The sequence below is a fragment of the Cetorhinus maximus genome, chromosome 16 (genome assembly GCF_964194155.1).
Source record: "Cetorhinus maximus chromosome 16, sCetMax3.hap1.1, whole genome shotgun sequence".
NCBI lineage: Eukaryota > Metazoa > Chordata > Chondrichthyes > Lamniformes > Cetorhinidae > Cetorhinus > Cetorhinus maximus.
The window spans coordinates 36,570,266-36,583,217 of NC_135894.1; positions in this window are offsets into that span (position 1 = coordinate 36,570,266).

Here is a 12,952-nt window from a genome sequence, read left to right on the forward strand (position 1 = left end):
AGACACGGGAGCTTCCACTAGAGTAATTGGGGAACAGAGTTACAGATATTTGAACAATGAACTTCAATTAAGATTGGAACAAACACCAGCCAAACTAAAAACTTATACAGGTGAAGACATTCAAGTAGAAGGCGTAAGCAGAGTAACTGTCCAGTATGGAAGCCAATCGACACAGCTACCCACGATGGTGGTAGCAAGTGAAGACCAAGCCTCCTGGGGCAAAATTGGTTAAAGGAGATTAAGTTAGAATGTCAAAAATGATTCAGTTAAGAGCAAGTGGGATACCAGGACTACTTAAAAAGTATGCCACTGTCTTCCAGGACAAACTGAGAAAAATCCAGGGCCTGCAGGCTAAAAATTATGTGGATCTGGAAGCAACCCTTTGCTTCATGAAGGTGAGACCGGTGCCATAAGCCCTGCAACAAAAAATCAACACTGAGCTGTACAGGCTAGAGAAACTGGACATTATACAACCTGTTCAGTTCTCAGAATGGGCAGCACCCATAGTCCCCATCTTTAAACCTGACCAAAGCATCCGAATTTGTAGGGACTACAAGGTAGACAAGCTGGACCAGCAACTATTTCAAAAATTGAAGAGCTGGGTGCCAAGCTGGCAGGAGGGACAAGGTACACAAAGCTTGACGTGAGTCAAGCTTATTCACAACTAGAATTGGATAATGCTTCCTGGGAATTTGTCACAATTATTACCCACAAAGGGTTGGACCAACACATACGATTGCCTTTCAGTGTCTCCTCAGATGTGCCATCTTTCAGAGAACAATGGAAAGCTTATTGCCCCAGGTTGTAGTCTATTTAGATGATGTATTGGTGACAGGATTCACTGAAAAAGAGCATTTGGCAAACTTAGAAGAAGTCTTGAAATGTTTCTTGCAAGCTGGAGGCATCTAAGAAAAGAAACGTGCACATTCCAAGAGAGGGAGGTAATCTATTTAGGTCACCGGGTAGATTCACAAGGTCTCCACCCGGTTGAGGAGAAAGTGAGAGCCATAAGAGAGGCATCTACGCCAAAGAACACCTCAGAGCTCAAATCATTCCTAGGAATGATCAACTAATATGGGTGGTTCTTACCCAATTTGTCTACAGTACTGGCCCCCCTGCATTCTCTAGTCAAAAAGAACCAACATTGGTCTTGGGAGGCACCCCAGAAAGAAGCTTTCATAAAGGTGAAACTATTGTTGCACTTGTCCAATCTATTAGTGCATTATGACTAGACGAAAGTATTGGTGCTGATATGTGACGCATCTCCCTACGGAGTGGGAGCAGTGCTCTCTCATCGGATGGACAACAGCACAGAACAGCCAAAAGGTTGCATATCAAGAACGCTCACCACAGCGGAAAAGGGTGACTTGCAGATAGTCCATCATCTTTGGTGTCAAGAAATTTCACCAGTATGTACACGGCTGCCATTTTACAATCAGTTCAGACCACAAACCACTGTTAGTTTTGTTCAGTGAGAAAAAGGTTATACTATCCATAGCCTCAGCAAGGATACAATGATGAGCCTTAATTCTGGCAGTATACGAATACACTTTCATATATAGGCCTGGCAATCAAATCACAAACGCCAACACCCTTAGTCGCTTGCCTTTACAAGAAAATGATGAGCACATCCCAGTTCCACAGGAACTTGTTTTACTTTTAAAGTTCTTAGATTCCTCACCAGTATGTGCTCAACAGATCAGAGACTGGACAAGTCGGGAGCCAGTCCTATCTCAAGACGAGAACAGCTGCTACATTGTTGCCCATATCTGATGAAATGAAACCATACTTGAACAGAAGACATGAAATAACCAGCCAAATGGCATCCTATTGTGGGATGCACGAGTGATAGTTGCTCCAAAGGGAAGGGAGCCTTACAAAGCGCACATCCATGAATTTCCCGAATGAAGACCATAGCACGCAGCTATCTATGGTGGCCTGGGATGGAAGGCAAAATAGAGAGTATAGTAAAGTACTGTGTGTAATGTCAGCAACTGCAAAAGTTGCCAGTGACAGCTTCGTTACACCCATTGGAGTGGCCAGGTAGACCCTGGGTGCAGTTAGACATTGACTACGTCGGACCTTTCCTGGGAGCAATGTTTCTGTTCATTGTCGATGCCCATTCAAAATGGTTAGACACATATGAGGTGAAGTCACCAATGTCAGCTGCTACAATTGAGAAACTACATCAAAGTTTTGCCATTCACAGACTACCAGAAGTAATCATTTCCGATAACGGCACGGCATTTATGAGTGCTGAGTTTCAACAGTTTATCAGCCTTAATGGTTTCACTCATGTAAAAACTGCACCGTACCACCCTTCCTCAAACGGACTGGCTGAAACGGCAATTCAAACCTTCAAGACAGGCTTGAAAAAGCTAACTGGTGATTCCTTGGCAACCAAGCTAGTATGCTTTATTTTTCATTACAGGACTACCCCTCACACAACAACAGGTTATTGGGGTTATTGTTGAAACGCTGCCTCAGGACGAGATTGAGCTTAATAATGCCAAATTTAGAGGGGAAGGTGGAAAGGCATCAGGGGAGCCAAAAACTAGACACTGCTGGCATAGTCACAAGAGGAAATTTACCGAGGGAGAGCCGGCATACATGAAAAACTTCGGGGAAGAACCAAAATGATTACGGGTAAAATAACTTACTCTAGCTTACCACATGGAGGTGGAAGGCCAGAGCATCTGTAAACATGTGGACCATTTAAGGAAGAGAGAGACAAATCGCCAAGCCTTGGTTCCACCAATGATCATGACTAGGTCTGCGTTTCCTGTTGAGGATGCTCAACCCAGTACTGACATGTCTGATGTTCCTGTAAGAGTTGAGGATACAGAACTGCAAGTGCCCACCGAAGCACCTCATGTTCAGGCAACTCCAGAAAAGGAGGTTCCTGACAAAGAATCTGAAGTTGGGGAGCTGCAACGTTCCACACGTACCAAGAAGCCACCTGAAAGACTGAACTTTTAAATTCCTTACCTAGTGTAAATATTATGTTGGCTTGAAAAATTTGTACTTGTAAGTATAATATGTATAGCCAAGTTAAAGGGGGAGGAATGTAGTAATTATGGTTTTATTCAGTGTGTAGTGTACCTTTAAGAATAATACTTGCTAGGGCAGATCGCATGACCTGTGGTAACCAATAGGAGAGTAGTGTGGGCTACATCTGCAGTCAGTGTAGAGATAGAGTTGGAGTTGAAGCACATGTGTAGTTGCTGCTGAGTATATTGTAAATAAACTTAATGGGCAGGATTTTACCGTCAGCGGGCGGGGGCAGGGCCTGCTCGCCGACGTATAAAATGATGCGCGGTGACATCGGGCGGAACTCCCGACGTCACCATGCCCCATTTAATTTTCAGGAAGGTGGGGGCGCAGCAAAATCAGCTGCGCGCCCGCCAACCTGTCAATGGCCAATTGAGGCCATTGACAGATCAATTAAAGTAATTAGTGGACCTGCCCGTCCAACCATAATGCTGGCGGGCAGGCCAGGAGCCCCAGCGGCAACTAGAAAAAACATGAAACCTCATCCACAGTTGGGATGAGGTTTCATGTAGGGTTTTAAAAATTTTAATAAAGTTTTTTTGGAAATTATGAACATGTCCCAACTCATGTGACATTGTCACATGAGGGAACACGTAAGGGAATTTTTTTTTCTATTTTTAATATTTTTGAAACTAGAGGTGATCTCCCTGAGGCAGCACTTAGCCTCAGGGAGATGAGTGCGCTCTTCTGTGCGCATGCGCGAAAGAGCGCACTCTCAATTTTAGGCATTCCCCCCCATCAGCACAAGGAGCGCATAGCGCTTCCCTGCAGACGTCACGCTGGGCAGGCCTTAATTGGCCCGCCCACTTAAAATGGCACCGCATCTCTGATCGGGGGCGCCAATCGGAAGCGCGCCCACACGGGCCCGCCCATCAAAAAATTCTGCCCAATATTTCTACCCAAGAAGTGTCTGCAGATCTACTCTCACAAATAGTACAACTCATCCACCCTACAACATGCACCAAAACATTTCTGGGATTCTGGTGCCGGGATTTTCCGTGCCGGCCAGCGTCGGGCGTGTTCGGTGGCGTGAGCAGCCAATATGGGGTAATTGTTTTCACGATGGCGTGAAACCAGTTTATGATCGTCTGCTCAGCCCACCAGCAGTTTAAAACAGCGAGAGGAGGGCCGGGAGTTTTACAGTTTAAAAGAGCTGAGGAGGGCCGGGATTTTTACAGTTTAAAGCAGCGAAGGGAGATCCAGGATTTTCACAGTTTAAAAGTGACAGGAGAGCCAGGAGCACACTGAGAGCGGACCTGCATGAAAAGAGCAGCAATGGCAGGAGATAAAAACTGGTGGCAGAGAGCCCCTTCAACCTGTTTAGACCGAAGTGTGACATCACAGATGATTGGTAGGCATCTCTTCCCTGTCTCTTTTGATTAGCCAAGTGGTTTAAATCAGGAGATGTCAATACAGCTGAAGAGTACGATTAAGAAATTCACTTTTAAAATATTTAACATCCAAATTAATTAGTTAAATAGAATAGAGATGGCTGGGCAGGCGATGTATTGCAGCTGTAGTATGTGGGAGCTGTGTGATCCATGGTGACCACACCTGCAGCAAGTGCTGGCTGCTCAAGGAACTTCGGCTCAGAGTTGATGAACTGAAGTCTGAGCTGCAGACACTGCAACACATCAGGGAGGGTGAGAGTTACCTGGACACTGTGTTTCAGGAGGCAGTTACACCCCTTAGATTAATTGCATCAAATTTGGTCCATGGTCAGGGACAGGAGGGTGTGACTGCAAGTGAAGCAGGTATGGGGATCCAAGATTTAGCTTTGGAGGAGCTTCAGCCATTGGCCTTGTCCAATAGGTACGAGGTTCTTGCTCCCGGTGTGGACGAGGGCACAGACTACAGGGAGAATGAGCGAATTGACCAGAGCACCGTGGTGCAGAGCACCATTCAAGTGGAGGGAGAAAAGAGAAATGCAGCAGTGATAGGGGATAGCACAGTTAGGGGCATAGATACTGTTCTCTGCAGCAAAGACAGAGAGTCCCGAAGGCTGTGTTGCCTACCTGGTGCCAAGGTTAAGGACATCTCTTCTGGGCTGGAGAGGAACTTAGAGCGGGAGGGGAAGGATCCACTTGTCGTGGTCCACATAATACCAACGACATAGGTAGGACTAGGAAGGAGTTTCTGTTGAGGGACTATGAGCAGCTCGGGGCTAAATTAAAAAGTAGAACCATAAAGGTAATAATCTCCGGACTACTACCTGAGCCAAATGCAAATTGGCGTAGGGTAAATAAGATTAGGGAGGTAAATGCGTGGCTGAAAGATTGGTGTGGGAGAAATGGATTCCAATTCATGGGCCGCTGGCACCAGTATTGGGGAAGGAGAGAGCTGTTCCATTGGGACAGGCTTCATTTGAACCATGTCAGGACCAGTGTCCTGGTGAATCATATAACTAGGGTTGTAGATAGGGCTTTAAACTAATTAGTAGAGGTGAGGGTTCAATTGAAGGGAAGTTTAGAAAATCAAAAATAATCAAGGGAGAAGAGGTGCAGGGTAATAAAGAGGCGAACGATAATCAAAGTGTGACAGGAAGGGGCAGAAAATATAAGCAGAAGAGTGCAGCAGAAATTAGAACAAAAATGAGTAATAATGGTAAAAAGTCAAAGCTTAAGGCTCTTTATCTGAATACATGCAGCAGTTGTAACAAGATAGATGAGTTGACGACACAACAGAAATAAATTGATATGACTTGCTAGCTATTACAGAGACATGGTTGCAGGGTGACCAAGACTGGGAGCTCAATATTCAAGGATATTCGACGTTCCAGAAAAATAGGCAACAAGGAAAAGGAGGTGGGGTAGCTTTGTTAGTAAAAGAAGGTATCAGTGCGGTGGTGAGTAGTGATATAGGTGCAATAGATTGTGATGAGGAATCAGTTTGGGTGAAATTAAGGAACAGCAAGGGGAAGAAGTCACAGATGGGAGTCATCTATAGGTCCCCGAAGAGTTACCTCACTGTAAGACAAAGTATAAATTGGGAAATAATGGAGGCATGTAAGAAGGGCGCGACAATTGTCATGGGTGATTTTAATCTGCATATTGACTGGACAAATCAGGTTGGCAGAGGTAACATGGAAGACGAATTTGTAGAGCGCATCAGGGATTGTTTTTTAGAGTAATACGTTGCAGAACCTACCCAGGACAGGCTATTTTAGATGTAGTAATGTGAAATGAGGTAGGATTAATAAGAGATCTCGTAGTTAAGGATCCTCTATGGGGTAGCAATCACAACATGGTAGAATTTCAAATTCAACTTGAGGGCAAGCAACTCGGATCTCAAACCAGTGTCCTCAACTTAAATAAAGGCAATTACAGAGGTATGAAGAAAGAGTTGTCTAAAGTGGGCTGGGAAAATAAACTAAGGGGAAGGTCAGTGGATGAGCAGTGGCAGACATTTAAGTAGATATTTCATAACACTCAGCAAAAATTTATCCTGGTCAAAAAGGACTTGATGAGAAGGATGAACCCATGGTTAACAAAGGTGGTCAAGGAGAGTATCCAATCAAAAACTAAGGCATACAAAGCGGCAAAAACTAGTGGTAGGCCAGAGGATTGGGAATTTTTTTAGGAACCAGCAGCGAATGACTAAAAAGCAAATAAAGAGGGAGAAAATTGATTATGAAAGTAAATTGGCAAGAAATATAAAAACAAACAGCAAGAGCTTCTACGGGTATATAAAAAGAAAGTTAGTGTGGAACCTTTGGAGGATGCGACTGGAGAATTGATAGCAGGGAACAGGGAAATGGCAGATAACTTAAATCAATATTTTGCATTGGTCTTCATGATGGACAACACTATAAACATTCCAAAGATATCAGATAAGCAAGGAGCTAATGGGTGGAAAGATCTTGTAACAGACGTTATCATGAGGGACAAAGTATCTGAGAAACTAATGGAACTAAAGGCAGACAAGTCACCGGGACCTGATGGCCTGCAAATAAGGATTTTAAAAAGTGGCTGCAGAGGTAGGGGAGGCATTGGTCGAAATATTCCAGCACTTATTGGATTCCGGGAGGGTCCCAGCAGAGTGGTAAACCGTTAATGTGATATCCCTGTTCAAGAAGGGAGGGAGACAAAAAAGTAGGAAACTACAAGCCAGTCAGCCTAACATCTGTCATTGGGAAATTGCTAGAGCCCATTATTAAGGAAGAAATAGCAGGACATATAGAAAAGCTTAACGCAATCAAACAGAGTCAACATGGTTTTGTGAAAGGGAAATCATGTTTGACAAATTTGCTAGAGTTCTTTGAGGATATAACAAGCAGAGTTGATAAAGGGGAACCAGTAGATGTAGTGCATTTGGATTTCCAGAAGGCATTCGATAAGGTACCACATTAAAGGTTATTGCATAAGATAAGAGCTAACGATATTGGGGGTAATGAATTAACATGGATTGAGGATCGGTTAACACACGGGAGAGAGAGAGTCCGGATTAATGGGTCTTTTTCAGGTTGTAAAGACATAACTAATGGAGTGCCACAAGGGTCAGTCCTAGGGCCTCAATTATTTACTATCTATATTAATAACTTGGAGGAGGGGGCAGAGTGTAATGTATCGAAATTTGCTGATGATACAAAAATATGTGGGAGGGCATGTTGTGATGAGGACATAAAGAATCTGCAAGGGGATATAGACAGGTTGAGTGAGTGGGCAAAAGCTTGGCAGATGGAGTTTAATGTGGGAAAGTGTGAGGTCATGCATTTTGATAGGGAAAATCAAAAGGCAGACTATTGTTTAAATGGAGAGAGATTCCAAAAAAGTGCAGCGCAGAGCGATCTGAGTGTTTTTGTGCATGAAACACAAAAAGTTTGTATGCAGGTGCAGCAAGTAATTAAGAAGGCAAATGTAATTTTGGACTGTATTGCTAGGGGGTTGGAGTTTAAAAATAGGGAAGTCTTGTTACAACTGTATAGGGTGTTGGTGAAGCCACACCTGGAGTACTGTGTATAGTTTTGGTCCCCGTATTTAAGAAAGGATATACTGACATTGGAGGCAGTTCAAAAGAGATTCACTAGGCTGATTCCTGGGATGAAGGGGTTGACTTATCAAGAACGGCTAAACAGATTAGGCCTTTATTCTTTGGAGTTTAGAAGAATCAGGGTGGGCTTCTTGAAACGTACAAGATTCTGAGGGGGCTTGACAGAGTAGATGTTGAGATGTTTCCACTAGTGGAGGGATCTCAAACTAGGAGACATAGTTACAGAATAAGGGGACACTCATTTAAAACTGAGATGCAAAGGAATTCCTTCTCACAGAGGGTAGTGAATGTCTGGAATTCTCTACTTTAGAGAGTTGTGGAGGCTAGATCGCTGAAAGTATCTAAGGGGAGGTAGATAGATTTTTGAAATATTGGGGTGTTAAGGGCTGTGAAGAGCTGCCATGAAACAGGAGTTGAGGCCTGGGTCAGATCAGCCATGATCTTATTGAATGGCAGGGCAGGCTTGAGGAGCCAAATGGCCTACTCCTGCTCCTATTTCTTATGTTCTTATGTTCTTAGTGGGGGCTCATGGGTAGGTCTCTACCTACCAGACCAGCCATACATGGGTGGCTTTTCAATGCTTGCAGGGTAAGGCCTTGCTTGGGCCTCAGGCATGAGAAGAGGCTGCAGGATGAGAGCTGTACTGGGGAAGGAGGGTATCCCAAGGTGTTTGTTTGGGGGCACATGTTGATCTGTGCAAGTGGCCTCAAGATGGTGAGGGCTAAGGAGGCAGTCTCCAGAGGAGATCAGGCCAGATGGAGGTGTGAGACTGTGTGTGTGAGAATGGGTGGTGATGTCCCTTGAGATGGCAGTGAGTGAGATGCCAGTGAATGTGTGATGGGCTTGAGTATATGAGTTTAGAGTGATGAGATGGTAGCAATACCCTGGCTGCACGGATGAGATCATTCATCCTCTTTCTGTATCGGATGGCCAACTTCTTCTGTGCAGCATTGGCATTGACCACCACTGCCATCGTCTACCAAGTCAGAGTGGTAATGTAGCTGCCCCCTCCTGCAGCCAGAGCTGGGAAGAGGACCTCCATGGAGTCCAAAAGGCGCTCAATGGCTGCAATCTTCTTGCCTTTCGGATCTTCTTTGTTGCAGTCCTGGGCTAGAAGCACTGAATGTGGCTGTACTTTAAATGTGGTGCTTGGAGCGATGAAGTGGCGTGGTGATGGCATGGCGGGCGAATGAGACCCTGCCCGCCATGGAAATGGCGTGTTTCCTGGGAATGCATAAATAATGTGGTGGGTTTGGGACGATATGGTGTGAAAACCTGCCATTGTGGCCAGTGGGTAAAACATTGTTTTACCCACCCGCTACCGCACTTAGTGCAAATCTGGGACGATTCCGCCCTAGGATTCTGTATCCAAAGAGCAAGTTAAAAAAATCCTCTTTGCTTATCATAGGTTTTTTTTCAAAGTGGATACTTTCTTGGGCCCATCATTCGAAGTGCAGCAGATGAGACACTGCCGTCATCCTCCACTTGATTGAGACTCATGACTGCTGCACCCTCCCAACCTGAACAGGGCATTTCATCCTTTTCTCACACCATCTATAATTATCTGCTGTGTTTTGTCACTGAAGTAGATTTGTCACAATCTCCACATTTACTCTATAATCTCCCAAATTGTCATAACTCTGCAGCTACAATGAGCACCATACGAGAGGTATGACAGGTACATGTCTATCTGGATGTTTAACTTGTGATTCAGCAGCATTACTGTAGATGAATTCTGATCACCCCATCATTTATCTGTTAATTTAATGCATCTGAACCCACAGAAAGCACATGGAGCAAACTTAATGTATTTTTACAAATGTACTAAAAAGGGAAGAAAAAACCTTTAACAATGCACCCTCATTGCACTGAGGAAATCTACTCCCTTTTTTTTTGTTTATTATCAAGTGGTATGGTACAACTGGGACCCCTGTTATTTGTGTTTCTATACACTGGTATGTTATATAATGCCATAGAGTCTCCTGTGGCCATTTTATTGTTTAATATGATTTTATTTTTCTCATGCCACTTGTGTTCAGCCGTGATCTTGTTTTTGTTTGATGCTAGGTCAATTATTCCAAATGTTGCTTTGTGATCACATCTGTTTTCAGTTGGCTATCTCCTCATTTCAAATTATGCTGCTCTGTGGAGCCACACACTGAAGTGTGGGCCAGCAGTGAACCACAATGAATTTATTAATGCTTGGGGTGCAGAGGGTTGCATTAGCCAATCTTGCATATTTTTTCTATGTGATTTTTCATCAGTTCTGTACCTTTTTCAGACTCAATTGATCCTCTTTTTGCAGACAAAAAAGCATATTTTTGAAAATTCTAGGGCAGCTACTCTCACATTTAACTCTTCTCACTCCTCTGAGTTCAATTTTAACCCTGGACAGGTTCAGGATGGATAGGTAGAGGGATGAGTATGAACCCACTGGCCTAGAAAACAGTCCTGGGGTATTTTAAGTGCCTGATACACTGGAAAACCCACCCATGTCCAGAGTTTAAGGTCCAGGGTCAACCAATGGTTTATTTAAATTGGCAATAGATGTCTTCATACCGATAGCATTGCCTTTTGCCTCGTTTTGCTATGGTGTGCTGCAGAACAAAGAACTTCAAGATGAGTCACAGACAAGTACCTAGCTTCTCAGAAACCTTCCTGGAGTTCCTGCTAGAGGAGAGGGAGGGAAACTTTCTTTTCAAGTAGTGTGAGGATGATCCCAAAGCATAAAGTCCACCAGGTGTGGGAGCATTACCAAGATTGTCAGCTCCATAAGCATCAGCCCTAGGAGCTGGATGTAGTGCTGGAAGCAATTCAATTAGCTCTCAAGGGTAGCAAGAGTCAGTACGGTTCTCCATTTCTCCATTTTTATCAATAATACATGCAACATTCCTTAACCTCCCCACCACCAACACCCTTCCTCCCAACCGCCCCCGCCCTCGGCAACTTCCGGCAATCCTTTGGAACTCTGAACAATTCTTTTTCCAACAACTCATCCTTCACACTTCCCAGCAAATGAGGACATCCACCTGCCCCTGTTCCTTTCACAGCAGCCAATGGCAATATTTTCACCTCACTCATAGCTGTAAAGTGCCATGGAACATTTTGTTACATTAAAGGTGCTATATAAATGCCAACTGTTGTTGCCAGCCTTTGCACAGTTAACTTCTTTCATGGCTCCTTCCTCACTTTACACTCCAGACACATGGGCCCTAGGATATTAATGTAAAGGCAGTTTCTGAGCAGGGGTGGGAGTATGGGGATGGGGGTGAAATTGTCTGTATGAAAACCAGAAATGCAATTAGAGGTTGGGATTCTACAGTTTCAACCTCATTGAATAACTATAATTTTCCTTCTGGGTGTCGCTTCTCCAAGTTGAGCAGGGGGCCTGATGCACATCCCCATGATGGGATAAGAAATCTATTTAGATGGCCAATGCAGAAGTGAAATTTGGATGAGCCAGAAGGCGCTTAGGACTGATTCAAAGAGATCAAGGCCAGCACCCAGATTTAATGATGCTTCCCTTGAATTACTGCTGGTGGCAGTCAGGAGCAGGAGGGACATTAGGGACATTACTTTCCCTCAGCAATGACATCATGAAACCAGTGGTTGGAGGTAGCTGAGGGGATGAGCGTTGTCCCCAGGTCTTGGATGCTCTGCAGAAAGCATTTTTAATAACCTAACCACGTCAGGAAAAGTGGCTACATTTGCTGACTGACCCAAATCCCACAGAGTACAATCACCTGTGACCACTACCCAAACTTCAGTTTCTATGCATTTCTTCATCCCATGCCTCCATCCATTGATTCATCCTGAATCCTTATGAAATGTTAGATGTCCGTCTGATTATCACCCTTACCAAATGCACTGTATCTATTGGTGAATACATGACCTTCATTCACTCATAGGTCTATTCTTTCTCTCTTCTAGGAGAATGTGCAAATTCAAGGGAGAGGTAGAAAACTGGAGCTGGCCCACCACATGTTGTGCAGTTTTCGGGTGTAGTGGAATATGCCATTAAGATAAGTGGCACATTTATGTCCCTTTCAGTCAGGGGTGGAGGGATAGGGAGCTTGCAATAGCTGGTAACAGAATTGTAAATATCTCTGTCACATACGTGCTGTTTTTATTTCATTAATGATTAAACTATGCGAAGACTGAGTATGCTGATTGTCAAGATTGTAACTTGGTCAAGACAAAAACATATCCCTTTCTTTTGTCTTCCAGGGTCTTCATGTGTAGAGCAAAAATGGCTGGAGATGCACGAGGTCAGGTCTTTAGAGGACTTCGTTACTTCTGAGGGTGCACCATTAAATGGCATACAGTCAGGCACCAATGCAAATGTTCACACTTGAATTAAGGAGTTAGTTGGGTTTTCATTTCATATATCACAATTCACAAGTGAACATAAGTACACACAGGTGGCAGGAAAAACTGTAGGATGTCCCCATCAAAGGACAGAATCCTCTCCAAGCTTTGTACAGCTTGATACAGATTCTGAAATCCATGGCCATCATTGGAGAATGATAGAGCTACAGGAGCAACTTTGTGAGCTGCGGAAAAACATATCACACAAGCTTTCCACAATAGTGAAACTATAGCCCAGGAAAAGGATAATTGTGAAAGGGAACATGAAATTGAATCTCCACTCCCGCTTCCAAGTCCCAGAGCACTCCCCCTTCTCACCTATTGATTCCTTCTTAGCTAGTATCTGGCATGCTGCCTCATTGTCCAATAGCCAAGTCTGCTTCTACAGGAAAAGTCTTTGATAGAACCTTCAGGGGCTCCAAAACCCCGAAGTTGTGTGAAAAGCATCTCAGCAGCCAGGACAGGGATCTGAGCAGCCCATTTCTACCACTGCTGAAGCTACACAGGATGCACTGTGTAGGGTTGGAAGGAAGTGCAAACTAAA